This window comes from Ochotona princeps, chromosome 24 (genome assembly GCF_030435755.1).
Source record: "Ochotona princeps isolate mOchPri1 chromosome 24, mOchPri1.hap1, whole genome shotgun sequence".
Classification (NCBI taxonomy): domain Eukaryota; kingdom Metazoa; phylum Chordata; class Mammalia; order Lagomorpha; family Ochotonidae; genus Ochotona; species Ochotona princeps.
This window is the reverse complement of record NC_080855.1, coordinates 36,374,517-36,390,159: the sequence shown is the minus strand read 5'-3', so window position 1 is coordinate 36,390,159 and position 15,643 is coordinate 36,374,517. Positions and strand designations below refer to the sequence as shown.

The window sequence follows — 15,643 nt, the reverse complement described above, 5'->3', positions numbered from 1 at the left end:
GGTACTGGATTTGACTGCAGCGCCCAACCAGCACACGTGAGAACCAGGAGGGGCAGAGCCGGCATCGGAATTTAGGGGCTGGTCCCCTCACCGGGCAGCTGCTCCCACTGGAGAGTGTGGGCTGGTTTGGGGACAGACCACACTAGGTAGAGCTGCAACACCTGTGTGCCGCATGGGAACTAGACCAGGGAAAAGTCAGACTGAGCAAATTATCCCATACTGGGACAAGCATAGATTAGAATGGATGAGGGGTGTAAGGACTTGGCCTCTGCACTGGCTGGCGGAAGCTGGCTCGGGGGACTGATTCTGTCAAGTCAAATCTTGGAACCACGCGAAAAATGCATAAACCGGGACAGTGAATGACCCAGGAGGGAAACAATGCGTTCCCCCCTCCTGGGTCACTGCTACCGCGGGAGGACATGATAACTTGGAGGGGGGCTGGGGTGGCTAGACAGAGAGGAACTCAACAGCATCTGTGGGGGGCTGGATGGCCGAGCTGCTTAGTCAGAACTAAGCTTTGAAACACAGGGACAAGTGCAAGAGCTAGATGGGATGTGGGAAAGACTGGACTAGTCTGCTATATATACAGGCGGACCAGGATAGGGGGCGGGCCTGTTGGGGGTTGTTGTGGGTCGCCCCGACTAGGCCACAGCCCTCACTGGCTGACGCAAGTGCCGAGTAAGTGCTGGGCAGAACCAACCTAGTCTGCAGCACCCACGGGTTCCAGAGCAACTCCAGTCCGAAAACAAACCAGCACAGGAATTGCACCTACAAGCTGATTGTGGCAATGAACAGCTGGACTCAGAACCCTAGCCAAGAAAAGACAGATGACAGAATGGGCCAATCAACCACCTCAGATATATGTTGGCAGCGAAAACCGGGGGAATGAAGACTCTATGATGGACAGTGTCAGCCAGTGAACTCTACAACGACATCATCAAAACGGGAGTGGCGAGACTGGCAGTGATTCATATCTAGAGAAATATTAAAATCACTAGGGGTTGATCACAGCTAAATAGTCTCCCCAAGAAGCTGTACATTCCATCTGGACAATGAGCAGCTGGACTATGTGCTTAGCATCTGTTTGCAAGGGAAAAATCTTGATTGAATTTGAACTGTAATGCTGCAACGGGGTGGGGGGGTCCACCGTGGGGGAGGGGCATGGGGAGGGGTGGGGAGGAACCCCAGAGCCTATGAAACTGTCACATAATGCAAAATAATTAATAAAAAAAGAAGAAAAAAAAAGATATCAACAATTGAATTTCTTAAAGATTCCTTCCTACATAGTAAAAAAAATGCACTATTCTTCTGTCTCTCCTTCTCAAATAATTTTTAAATATAACCTTTTAAAAAACAGAAAAGCCCAGCTGTATGTAACAACCTAGGTTGCATTGTATCTACACAAGTATAATGCTTTTGGGACCAAAGCAGCTATAGGCAGAAGAGCATTCTTGGCCTGATTAATGCCAAGTGTGTTTACTATACCAGCATGTCAGCATAGTTATCTTTTCAATTCTTATAATTGTTTCTATAAAGACCTGGAGAAACTTGGAGCAAGTGCCTGTTGTGCCACCCTGGACACTAGCATTGCTACAAGAGCATGGGGGATAGGTGTGCATTTGTTGGGGCTTGGCTGCATCATCCAATGGCATACAAATGGGATGGAGCTGGGTGTGTGCAAGGATGGGGAATCCCTAATCGGGTTATGGCTGCTGCTAAGGATAGGGAGGTAGCAAACCACATGTGATGGCAGCACCCATTGGCAAATACAAGAGCAAGGTCAGGTGGCAGTACTGGAAGGGTAAACCCCATTACTCTTCACAACTAGGCTGAACACCAGCCAATATAGAAAATTGTCAGGCCTGTGCTCAAGCGTGGGGTCTTCAGAGTCAGATAGACTAGGAAACACCACCCACTGGTGCATGCAATTTGGGAAAAAGGGATGGGCCAGATTGGAGTGGACTCTAGCATCTACTGACAACAACACCAGCCATCATTTTGAGCTCCTTGTGGAATGAACTACTATGTGCTCCAGGTCTCCTGAATGACCTCTTTTTACTCTAGAACCAACCTTCAAGGTCCATCAGGAAAACTCCAACCAATTCTGACCAGGCTGGAAAGGCCTGATCCCCCAACGCCTCCGTAGAGATCAGTCCCCCCTGAGTCATGACACAGCCAAGGGGAAGGAACTGCACAAGTGAAGCCCCACTCCTTCTTTGCAGAGGGCTTTCCTCAGTGGGAAGACCTGAGAAAGATTCAGGGCCAGCTTCCCCCAGATTTTGCCCTCAGGATTCACACAGGCCAAAGACAAAGGAGGTGGGGCCCGGCACCATGGCCGAGTGGCTCAATCCTGGCCCTGTACACATGCCAGGACCCTGGGATCCCATAGGTTCTCAAACATGCTAGTTTGAATATAACTGTTTCACTTCCCATCCAGCTCCCTGCTTGTGGCCTGGGAACACAGTTGAGGGTGGTCCAGGTACTTGGGAGCCTGCAGCCACATTGGACACTCCAGTGCAGCTCTTAGATCCTGGCTTCAGATCAGCTCAACTCCAGCCATTGTGGCCCCTCAGGTAGTGAACCAGCAGACACAAGATCATCTCTGTATCTCCATCTCTGTCAATCAGCCCTTCAATGAAAAGAAATCAATCCTGGAGAAAGACAGAGAGAATCAAATCAAAGATAAAAAAGACAGAAGCTGGCAGAGCTCATGGAAGAGTTGAAGGGAATACAGGTGAGGTGAGGGAAGAAAGCTTTGGGCAAGGCTTCCAGCCAGCAGCAGTGTCCCTGCAGGGCCCATCCAAAACCTGGTACAGTGCCGCCTAGGGAAGAAAAATCATGGCGCCTCCCCTGTCTGTCCATGGTGGCACCCCCTCCACATCCGCTAACCTACCTACACAGACACTTGGAGAAGGGGACCTACCCCGTGGACCACAAGGAGGCTTCACCCATCAGGGCAGGGAAGTGGCTGGCCTCATTACATGGCAACCGGTGCCTGGCGCACCTCCTTCTGGGAGATGACTTCAGTGATGCGGCACATGTGTGTTTGCTGTATGCATGGACACCTGCAGCTGCTGCCTCCTCCTGGTGTGTGTGGAGCTCTGGCCCCTGTCAGACCAAAGCTGATTTTCGGGCTCCCAACTGCCTTGTCACCATTGTCCACGCAGCCTGCATGGGGCATGTGCTGCTAAGGACCTTCCAAGACCCTAGCCCACCTAGAACTCTGGCAGTGGGGCCTGGATTATGCTGTGTCTGGCCAGCAGGTCTATCATGAACACCAAGCATCCTGTGGCCTTGGATGGGTCCCAACAGGAGGCCCCAATGCCCAGCAAGTCCCCCTGCTCACTTTTCCACCCCACCCCTAGCTGGGGTTCAAGCCCTGCTCTCTGGCCCTCTGGCCCTCTGGCCCTCTGGCCCTAGGCTCAGCACTGCACACTGCTGCTTTACCAGGGGTGGGGGGGACAGCAGGGAGCTAGCTGTATAGCAAGTGGCACAGCTGAGGATTGACTCTGTAGCCCCTAGGGGATGGCATCCTGGCCTCCAGAGGCTTCACCACAGCATTGGCTCCAGGACAGCTTTGTGAACCCATTTACATACCTCAGAGGACATGTGCATCCGAAGGGGTCAGTCAGCTTGGCTGCCTCTCCTGTTCACTGCAGAGTTTTGAGTCATGACCCTTACAGACTTGATACATCTTCAGCCACCTCCCCATGGGAGATGCAGGTCCTGATCCTTCATGGGCATCATTCACTCTTGTCTGCAAGCTCTCCCCGCCTGGACACAGAGCCCTGCACCTGCAGTTGAAGGTTTGGGTTTGGACAGACTATAATCTTTTTGTGAGGCAGATTTCCAGAGCATGGACAGAGACAGAAACAGAGGCAGAAAGATCTTCTGTGCACTGGTTCACTTCCCAAATGAGCTTCACTTCAGATGAGCTCATCTGAAGACGGACTTCTTCCAGCTCTCTCACACAGGTGCAGCATCCTTAGATTTGCGGTGATCCTCGACTGCCTTCCATGGCCACAACCAGAGGTCTGGAACGCAAGTGGAACAGCTAGGACAAGACTTGCTTTCCATAGGAAATGCCAACACCTGCAGGTGGACCATGAGCTCAGTATTCCACTTTGTGCAGCCCCTCTTGACAAATTCTTATGAGAACATTTGTCTATAGCACAGATCAACTACTTGCTCTCAGACTTTGACCAGCTCCCAATGATCAAAACAGAGACTCCCTAACAGCAAGCAATTTCTAGATCATTGGTTTTACACTTATTCATTTATTTATTTTTAAAGATTGCTTTATTTGAAAATCAGGATTACCAAGACACCTTCCATCTGTTAGTTCACTCACTAGATGGCTGCGGGGCCAGGGCTGAGCCACACTGAATCCAGGTGCTTCTTCCTTGTTCCCCATGTGGGTACAGGAACCCAAGGACTTGAATCATTTCCAGGTTTTCCCAGAACATGACCTGAGAGCTTGATGGGAAGTGGGACAGCTGGGAACTCAATCGTCTATCCATATGGCATGCCAGACACATGGCCAGCTCTCCTAAATTTCACTTTGTTGATTGATTTAAAAATTACAAGGTGGTTAAAGGCACTTATTTGGTAGGATTTATCAACTGTTATTTTACAACATATTTACAGAGATGGAGAGGTAATGAAATCTTAAATCTGCTGGTTCACTCCCCAAATAACCACAATGGCAAGATCTGAACTGATCCAAACTCAGGAGCCAGGAGCTTGTTCCAATTCACCCACATGGTTACAGGCTGCCTAGGACTTGGAACTATCCCTGCTTCCTTTCCAAGCTGCAAGCAGAGAGTTGGTGGAGCAACCAGGTCATAAAATGATACCCATATAGGATTGCAGTGCTTGCAAGGGAAGGATTAGTCAATGGAGCCATCATGCCAGGCCCTTCACTTGAGTTGGAAATAAAACACAGAAAAAGATTGAATGGTCAAATGTATTTTGCTTTGTGAGGCAGACACAGAAAGACACAGACTACCTTCTCTACACTGATTCATGCCTCCAGTGCTGGCATATGTGGAATCCAGGAGTCCAAAATCCATCTAGGTTTGCACTGGGGTTGTCAAGAACCCAGATTCTTGAGTCATTACAGGCTGCCCACCATGGTGTGCATGAGCTGAAAAGTGACTTCAGAAGGGCAGCAAAGAGTGGAAGCCCAAGCCTACCGAACGGGGTTCAAGGTGTTCCAAGCTGCAACTTGACTGCTGTCCCACAGGTTTGCCCCTCCATGGCTTGCCTTGGAGCTGGCCACAGAGCAGTATTGGGAATTTAGAGAGAAAAGATGGCTGAGTGCAGTGATTCAGCCAGCTCTTACTTTAATGGCAAGCAGAGGGGGCCCTTCTGGACATCAAGTTTTCTCCTGGGTGCACCACTTATGATGCAGTAGCCTGCTGATTGCCTGGAAAAACAGTGGAGGTTGACACAAACCCTTGGAACTCTGTACCAATGGGGGAGACCCAGCAGAGGTGCCTGGCTTCAGATAGTCTCAGCTCTGGCTGTTGTGGCCCTCTAGGGAGTGAAACAGCCAGCAGGTGGAAGATCTCTCTCTTTTTCCATGTCTCTCTCTTTCTCTAGCTTTTCCTTTCAATTCAGCCAGAGACATCTTATAGAAAAAGACCTCTCTCCATTCCGGAGAAGGCCTTCAGGCTGCTTCTTGAGATACCTGCATCCCTCCATCAGCATTCCTGGCTGAGTTGCCCAGTTCTGCCTCCTGAAGCTAGCCGGCTTCCCACCAACAGAGCCTGGGAGGCTCTTAAAATTGGCTTCCTACTGCTCTTCGGCAAGACCTCAATTGTGTTCCTGGCTCATGGAGCTTGCCCCAGTCAAGCCCCAGTCATTAAAGCTCCTTGTGAAAGGAAACTATATTGGGAGCTCCCTTGATCTTTAAGCCATCCTCTTGGAAAGGTCACTACTACAATTTCCGGGTCTCTGCAATTTGCTATTTTCCTCCAGGCCAACCTTCAAGAAACATTTTAAAAACTCACTTTAATTCTCACGTGTCCCAAAAGGCTTGATACCCGCAACTCCTCAGGATCTGCCAGTTCCCCTGAGTCATGACACACACTAGACCAAGGAACTAGACAAGTGAAAGCCCACTCCTTCGCAGAAGGCCTTCCTCACTGGTTAGAAGCTCCATAGGGATGACCCAAAATAGGTGGGGCATGCCAAAGATGGAAGAGGTGGGCCCAGGGCTATAGCCTGGTGGCTCAATCCTCACCTTCTATGCCCCTGCCAGAATCCTGGGATCCTATGGAGCCAGAGTTCTGGTTCGAGTCCTGGCTGCTCCACATGACATCAGGCTCCCTGCTTGTTTGCCTGGGAAAGCAGTTGAGCACGGCCAAGGCTCATGGGACCCTGCACGCACATGGGGCACTCAGAGAAGCCCCTGGCTCCTGGCTTCAGATTGGCTCAACTCCAGACACTGGAGTACTGAACCAGCAGACAGAAGATCCTGTTTGATTCTCTTTCTCCTCTGTGAATCTGCCCTTCAAAAACATAACAAAATTGTTTTTAAAAGGAAAAGAAGGAGTAGAAGAAGAGGAAGAAGAGAGAAAGGAGAAAATGTTGAAGAAGTCCCCAGTTTGCAGAACTAACGGAAGAGCTTGAGGGAATCCATGCAACTTGAAGTGAGGAAAGATAAGCTTGGGCAAACGTTCCTGCTGGCTGCTGGTGTCTACAGCGCCCATCCAAAACCAGGCACCTGTAAGTGCCAGAGCCCTATTGGAGATCATGGCCCCTAGGGTACCTGCTCCATCTAAGGCAAAACTTGGTGCCCATCAGTTAGAAAAATGATCGCACTACTCCCATTCCTCCCCCATGCCACACCTCCACATCCCTGATTCTACACACAGACATTGGGGTGGGGACAGATCAGAAAGCAACTCCCCACAGCATGGCTGGGAAGTGGCTTGCCTCATTGCCTTGCAAGCCTCCTTCTCCTCGGAGAAACTCTCAGTGACATGGCACATGCATGTGCACATGCCCACATGCAGGACCACCCGCAGCCCCAGATGCCTCTTCCTGTGTGCCTTGTAGCCCTGGTGCTGTTCAGAGCTGTGGACAGGGTTGGCCAGGGAACCCAACGCTGGGGCCTCTTGCTATGCCCTGCATGTCTACCTTGGAGCTGGCTGCATTGGACACTTCCAGGTGAGGCCGTTCCATGCCAACTGAGCCAAGGATGCCTCTCTTGCCCCCGATCACCTCTGTCTGGTGAGCGCAGCTGTCTTGGATGCTAAGAGACCAGTTCCCTTAAATGAGTCCCAGCAGGAGGCCCCAGCGGCCAGCAGGCTTCTGTGCTCCATTTTCCACCTCTAACTAGTGCTCCTCTGTGCATCTTATTTAATTCTAAGCCAGTATCCCTGGTCTTCTTTTGTTTTGTCCATCTGTCAAGTTCCAAGGCTAGCATCACCCTCTTACTTTCCCAGGCCTCATCCAGAGAACTGATTGGGAAGTAGAGTTGCTGTGGCATGATTGATCTCCATTTGGAATCATAGAGCATATATAGCTAGGAATTAGTCACTGAGCCATTGCACTGTTTCTCTGAAGATGTATTACACAATAGAATCAGAAATGGAGGAATCATGATTCCACATTTCAACATGTAATATAGGGGAGCAGCAGTCAAATGATTTTGATGCTGGTACATATACAGAGATCAGTGAGGATGAACACAAATCTAAGAAGTGAGACCACAAACATACAGCCCACATGAGAACTGAGAGTAATCAAGGGAGAAAGGTTCATCTCTTCTACAAATATGTTGGGATGATTGAATATACACTTCATAAAAGTAAGAGGCAAGATCTCCACATTTCATTTTATGGAAAAATGGGCTCTGAAGGGATCAAAGAGCAAAATCTATACCCAGAAACCATTCATTTATTAGAGGAAACAGAGGGTACACTCAACAATATATAGTGTAGGAAAATTATTTTTTAATAAAATGTATTTATTGTTATGGAAAGTCAGATTTATAGAGACAAGGAGAGACAGAAAGAAAGTCCTTCTACCCAAATGGCCTCAACAGCCAGAGCTGAACTGGTCAAAAGCCAGGAACAAGGAGCCCCTTCTGGGTCTCTCATGCAGGGACCCAAAGCTTTCGGCCGTCCTCCTCTCTTTTCCAAGCCCTCAACCTGGGAGCTGTAACGGAAGTGGAACAGCTGGGACATGACCTGGTGCTCCTCTGGCATGCTGGCTTATGCAGGGTGAGGATTTTAGCAGCTAGGCTATCATGTCAGGTCCAGGAAAATGACTTTCAGAAAATACACCAAAAGCACAAACTAATGAATGGGACAACATTCTGTGCTGCAAAGGAAATGGTCAAGGATGGAAGGAGACAAACAAGAGAATGGAAAAATGTTTAAAAGCTATTAGTAACAGGAGACTAATACCTGTGATATAAAAATGCTTCAGAACCTCAATAATAACAAAACAAACAATATGAGAAAGGGAAAAAAGACATGAGCAGATATTTTCCATAAGGAGAAAATTTAAAATGGTTGTTAGAGATATGAAAAAATGTTCAGTCTTTATAGATTTTAGAGAAAATGTAAATTAAATCCACACTGAGGTTCCAACTAATTCCATTGAGTACTGCCTGTATGCAGACATCTACTAACAGTAATTGCTGCCGAGGATGCGAGAAACAAGGCACCTGATTCCCTGTTGGTGTGAGTGCTGACTAGTGCAGCCTCTTCAGAATCACTATGGAGAGTGTGATGCAGATAATGGGGATAATAGAGAATTGACCATACAGCCAAGTTATCCCACTTCCAGAAATATATCCAAAAGAAATGTAATCTGCATATGAGAACGCAACCTACAACCCTTTTGTTAGAGCAGAACAGTTCACAATAACAAAGATAAGGAAACAACCAAGATGCCTGTCAACAAATGAATGGATAAAAAACTAGTGTACCTGCTCTGTGGAATACTACACAGCCATAAACGGAATCAAATCCTACCATTTGTAACAAAATGGTCACAACTGGACAGAATTATGCCTAGTGAAATAAGTACAAAAGGGTATGTACCATATATTCTCCTTCATGCAAATAATATGAACAATTTGGCTAAACAAAATATATAAATATGAGTAACCAGTGCATACAGATATCCTCTTCAGTGATTTGCATAATGGAGACCAGCATACCAGCAAGTAAAGATATATTCTACTTCTCAATCACAAATAAAAGTAGGACTCCCAATGAAACATTAAAATATACCTTTACAGTATATTTGGTATTTGATTTACTCCTTTGTCTATACCTAGCATGCCATGACACAATTAAATACATGAAGTCAAACTTGTAGCCCTTACTAAGGAACTGTACTACTGTGATAATTTTGGGGAAAATGGCAGAAAGAGAGCAAAGTGAAAGGAAGGGAGGAACCTTATACCAAAAAAAGTTTATTATGGAAAATAAATAATAGATAATAAGAAGAAATAAAATAGATACTTTGAAAAAATAAATGACTAGAGAAAGTGTATATGAACCTGGTGTCAGGACATCTGGGTATTTAAAACAATTTTAGTTGATCTAAAGGGAAGACACAGACTCCAATAGATTAACTTTGCAGGAATTCAACACTCCATCTTCATCAGTGGACAGCCTGACTAGACAGACAATTTACAAAGAAGCAACACACCTGATCCACACAATGGGCAAAGTGGGCCTAACGAATACCTACATGATGTCTCTCCGCACAGTTGCAGGACACGCATTCTTGTCATTATTGCATGAAGCTTATTCTAGGATAGACCATATACTAGGCCATAAAACAGCTTCAGGGGAAAAAAAAAGATATCACACCGTGTATAACTCCTGACCACCATGGAATGAAACCGGACCCTGGGTCTTGGTTTCTTCACTTTCTAGTATTTTTTAGTGGGACAGTGGCAGGCGAGTAGACCACTTTCAGCCAAGTTTAGAGAGGATTGCATTCCACCCCCATCTCCATCAGCATATGGAGACTAATCTCTGTCTAATACTCTTTCCTTTCTTTGGTACAGTGAATGTGATGTGTCTTAGTAACTATATTCTCCTACCCCTCCTTAATCAAGGTGCAAACAACATCACTCTCTGATAATGATATTAAGTTCTTTAACTTTGAATTTTACATAATCAGTATCATACCTAACATTATACCTCTGAATTGGGTATCACTCACATGAGGGCATACTTAGAATATTCAACGTAGCTGAAAATTTACTTCTCATTCATTCACAATGAAGCCTAAGTACTGAGCACAGGACAGGTAAGGAACCAGAAATGGATTCCATTCCCTCGCCCAAAGACAGACGATTCAACACTAGTAAACTTGTGCCTAGCAAGCATAAAATTGAAAGTATCTCGTTATACTTGATGCTAGCAGATAAAATATTTCTGTTACCCACATTTCTACCCTGCGAGTCAGCCTCATAGACCAGAATTCCAAATGCCATTTTCTGACTTCCAGCATGATAGATGATATTTGTTTCTGTAGTACAACCCCACGGATACCGTTGCACGAAATTCTGACACTTCTTATTTGTGTTACAAAAAACAATAAAGAAGTGTGTAATTCTCCATTTGCCATCTCCCCAGCCTTCACCGATCTCTTTGAGACCTTCTAGAATTGGTCAGTTGTGGTTTCCTCCCGTGGACATCCTTGCTGTTCACTGTGGGATGAGCTAGGCAACGGAGTCAAGGGCAGAAAATTTGAGGGCAGTAAGTAAGAGATCAGAGATGCTGTCAGTGCTAACAGATTCCATAATGGCTGGTAGCATTATAACCGGGGAAACAGCCTCTAAACTCATATGGAAAGCAAAAATGCCTTGAACACCCAAAGGAACCTGAAGCAAGAACAATACAGGAGTCATTACACTCTCTGATTTTACAATGTATTACCTGATGCCAGAGCTATCTAACTTAAGTCATACATAGTCTTTGACAAATCAAACTTGATTTGTGTAGATAAGAAAAGTTATATACTGATCATCCCTATCATTGTTCTTCCTAGAGCTGACACATTCATTACAGATATCATGTGTTTTTATTCCATTAAAATAAAATGTGGCTAAAAAAGAAAAAAAAAGTATTACAGAGCAACAGTTAATAATACAGTATGATATCAGCCAATATACAGACACATAAACCACCAGAACTGAAGAGAAAGGCCAGACTCAAGACAACACATGCATTGTTAACTCATCTTCAACAAAGGTGCCAAAAACATACAATAAGGGGGGGTGGATAATTTCTTCACTCAGCGGGATGTAGGGGAAAGATGGTTATTCAGATGTAAAAGGATGACATTGGTAGCATAAGCAATTTCAGTGTAGTATTTGCTCACCAGAACCAATGTTTTCAGACTAGCGGTGATGACAGAACTCAGGAACATGTGGGATCTGACTCAGGCACTAGTGCTGTGGCACAGTAGTTTAAGCCTTTGGTGAATTCTGTCCATCACAAAGGGGAGACCCACCGGGTTGAGTCAGGGACTAGATGAGGCTTGGCGGTGGTCCTGGGCAGCTGATTGTTGTCAGCTCCAGGTGCAGATCCACAACCCTGCCCTCCAGGCCTGGTGCCTGAATCCCTGCTTCCCTGCCTCCTCATTGACAAGCCACCAGCCCTGCTATTGCAGCAGGCCCGGGAACAGGAGGCAGGTCCACTGCAGGCCCACAAGGCCACCCTGTTGCTTTGTTGTAGGCCTCTGGCCTCCCCTGGCATCACAAGGATAAACTCACTAGCACTTTCCAGGCCGTCAAGACGGAACCACCACAGAGACTCCACCATGGCCAACGACACCAACGGCCACCACATCTTGACCCTCGGCCCTTGGCATCTCCATTGCACAAGTGCCCAGCCAAGGAGCGGCACCTGCCCCATAACCACAGGGCACCGGCTCAGATAGGCGGCTGTAAGAGAGACAGCTGGTGGGGCTCTGGCTGCGGGCATCGAACTTCAGGCACAAGGGGAGATGGCCTTGGGCTTTGAGTTGCCCATCATAATGCTTTTTTCTGGGTTAGTTCCTGCCCTGTTCCGGCCACATAGCAGCGGGGCACACCAGCCGGGGTGTTCCACAGGCATGGCAGCACATGCCTGACGACTCCGCGGTGATCATCACTGCATTCAGCGTGGGGTCTGCAATTCGTGAAGCTGCCCTTGGTGAGGAGGAGTGGAGGCGGGCAGGCCACTGTCACTGTCCTGCAGAGTGACTAACGCACTTGGTTATGGCCGTGGGCAGCAGGAACACGGCTGCACTGAGGGCGAGGGCGCCACTGCAGATGCTCTTGTGTGCTTTGGGATGAGAGAGTCTGCACTGCCTCCATTCTTTGGATGCCGAACAGACTATGGGTGCGGGTGGTGGCAGGAATGGGCTACGGGGCTTCCTGGCTGTGGAGTCCCCAGCAGTGCACACAGACCGGATGTCTGGCAGGAGCCTCGCCAAGCACAGAGGCATCCACAGCACTCAGGGCATGTTGCCCCTGGTGCTGCTGATGTTTTCTTGCCAAAAACTGTGCATTGGGTCCTCTCCTGCCCCTCACTGGCCAGGTGCGGGATCAGCGGGCAGTGGGCGCTGAGTGTGCTGCTGTATTCCAGGGTGCCCTGGGCAAAAGAGCTGCGCTGCGGGGGTGGCCGCAATGCCTCCTCTCCCTGCCCCATCGTGGTAACCATGAGAGTAAAGTGTTGTGGGCCATGGCGGGCTGCTGGCCCCCGTGGCACTCGAGGTTCCCTGGACACATACCAGGGTGGATCAAAAGTGTCCCCCAAGGAGTTTGACCTTCCTTCAGACTGCATGACAATGGGAGAGCCTTGTTCCTTAGTAAAACAACAGGTAGGAGAAGCCTGTCATGTGTCAGCACCCAAGCCCTGCTCTGCCTCTCCCTGGGTGCTTCTCGACAGGTTTGGGGTACCAGCATCTCACCTGGAACTTGAACTCAGGCAGGGTGGGCCGCTTGACGGCTCTGGACATTCCTCACAACCAGGTGCTCACACTGAGAGATCATGTCCTGGTTTTCGCAGGGTTTCTAGGCTAGTTTCCTGGGCTAGGATCTGAGGAGCATGGGTAAGGACCTTGGCCTCCTGGGCCTTTGGGGCCCGAGCAGCGCCATCTGGTGGACGCTGTCTAGTGGCCGCTTTAGGGTGAATTTAGAAAGGACATCACCAACCCCAGGTCAGTAGGAGAAAACGGCCGCCCCACACCCACAAACTGGGGACTTGCAGCATTTCCAGGATGGACAAAAACCTGTAAACCCTAAGTATCAGATTTCCAGATTCGAGCTGAAGCCGGATCTTGCCTCTCTCCCTTCAAAAATCGGGTCATCACGTTGGTTGAAAGCCAATGTGGCCTATGTGCATTAAGCATGCAGTTAAAGAAGAGGGTCTTGCTACGTTTAATGCTTTTTTTTGTGTGTGATGGAGCAAGCATCTTAAAATAAAATTAACTTACTCCACTTTTTGTTTTCACTTTATGTCTTCATTTCCAAGTGATCATGCGAAAGTAAAGGCACAATGGTCTGTTATCAGTGTGGAAAAGAATGTTCCAATGGTGTTGCTGGGGTGATTTTGATAGTTCCACAATGCTGTTTTTGGCTTCACTGCTCCAAGGTTGAGGAAATCCTTCCAAGGTCTGTTGGTTGACAGAGTCCACTCTAGTGCATCCACTCACCCAGACAGCTTCCTGTGAGAGTTGTCCAACATGTTCTACTCTCATCTTCTTACATAGAACTTGACATCCCCTGCAGACCCAAATGAGCTGGCTGTCATTTCCCTCCATGCCTATCCAAAGTAGGAACCAAACAAGGACCCGAGAAAACTCCCCTCCCTAGTCCCCAAGTAAGTTTACTGTTCTTCTGTATCTGCAGACAGCTCAGGACTCCTGGATGTTGTTCTGAGGACCTTGGATCCTGCAAGGAAGGATTTGGACTTCCTTCATCCCGTGTGGTAGATCCAAGTGTGAGTGGATGACCTCGGAGTTATTGGCTTCCGAAGGCATTCCAATTCCCCATGGTCTCCTTGGCAGTTGGGATGTAGTCTTTGGTGCTCATACTGATACTCCTTGGTGAGAATCCGGGAGTCTTCAGGGTTGGGATACAAGCCTTCTCTTGTCCACCTGCTCTGCTCTCGGGTCCCCCACTGCTCTGTGCATATGATCTCCGGTTAAGAGGTTGTCAGGATTGCTCTCAATTCCCCCTATATGTCTTTGTAGTTTAACTATTGTCTAATACTGATTCGAGTCTGTTGTCTATCAGTTACCAGTTATGATCCTGGTAGGTTATATTTCACGTCTTCCTTACACAGTCTAAGAAGATGGAAGATTTCTCTGATCTCCCACCCCATTACAGAATAACATAGGGTGTTAAAAGTATATTAGATTTTACAGTTCTTTGATGCAGTTCATAAGCAGTCTGGCTCACATTGATTGTTGGTTCATTGGTTACATCACAATATCTTATTGCATGTGAAATAGGCTGTTTGAGGTTGAGATAATATTGCATTTTACAGGTACTGTTTTCCATATTGATATCATATCATCTTATATTAAAGCAAACATGTGGTATTTAACCCTTTGGGATTGGTTCATTTCCCTTAGCATTATGGTTTCCATTTGGGCCCATTTGGCCACAAAGAAATGCGTTTTTTTTTTTTTTAATACCTGAGTAGTATTTCATGGAGTAAATGAATCATAACTTTCTTATCCAGTCTTCTGTTGATGAGCATTTCGGTTGCTTCTATGTTTTTGCAATTACTGATTGTGCTGCTATGAACATAGAGGTGCATGTTGGTTTCCCATGAAATGGGTGTTTTGGATATATTCCTAGGAGTGCTATTGCTGGATCATATGGTATGCAGATTTTGTTGTTTGAGTGCTCTCCATACTGATTTCCATAGAGGCTGTACCAACCTGCAACCCCACCAGCAGTGGAGTAGGGTGGAGTGGGCTGTGGGGAAAAGGGAACTCAATCCAAATCTTATACATTTCAGGGAGTTCTGTGATCCAGTCTGACATGACTTGTATCCAGTACTGGCAGTTGCTATTGGATGCTGTGACAAAGACCAGTGTGTTGGCGCTTACTCTGGCCCTTGCAAGCACCATCGGATGCATGGTGGTGACTAGCCTGGGCCTCCCCCAACCCCAGCTCACAGGCAGGCTGATGGTTTTCACAGCCTTGCCCAGTCTGCTTCACCCCAGTCCTAGATCTCACAGCATTTCCAGCAGGTTTGCTCCTGGTCTAGGGTCTTGTGTGTGTTGATGGGTACTGCAACCCAAACTAGCATGGCCCATGTCCTCTGGTCATTCAGTGGCAGGTGTTGCAGCCTGGCTTTGTCCTCTCTGCCCCAGTCCCAATCCATACTGGGTGGTGCTGCAGCCTAGTCCAGCCCAGACAGCACCAGTCCTAGCACTTACGTGTTGCATTGCAACCCATTCTGGCAAGCACCTCATCCTGACCCTCACTCTTGCCAGTGGGTGTTACAGACCCCCAAACTGCCCCCCCCATAAACCTGACCCACTTGTATGTTGGTGGGTAATGCAACTCAGCCTCGCATGGACTGCCTACAGCTTTGGTTCTGGTGCTTACCAGCTAGAACTCTGTCATAACAGGGGAGTTCCCCAATCTCCTGTCAGA

The 15,643-nt window shown here is 47.7% G+C and overlaps 1 pseudogene; it reads right to left on the bottom strand.

Annotated features, from left to right (window-relative positions):
- LOC131483180 (TBC1 domain family member 12-like) overlaps window positions 1–12,987 on the bottom strand; it is a 39,004-nt pseudogene extending 26,017 nt beyond the window's left edge.
- Between the last annotated feature and the right edge of the window lie 2,656 nt (window positions 12,988–15,643).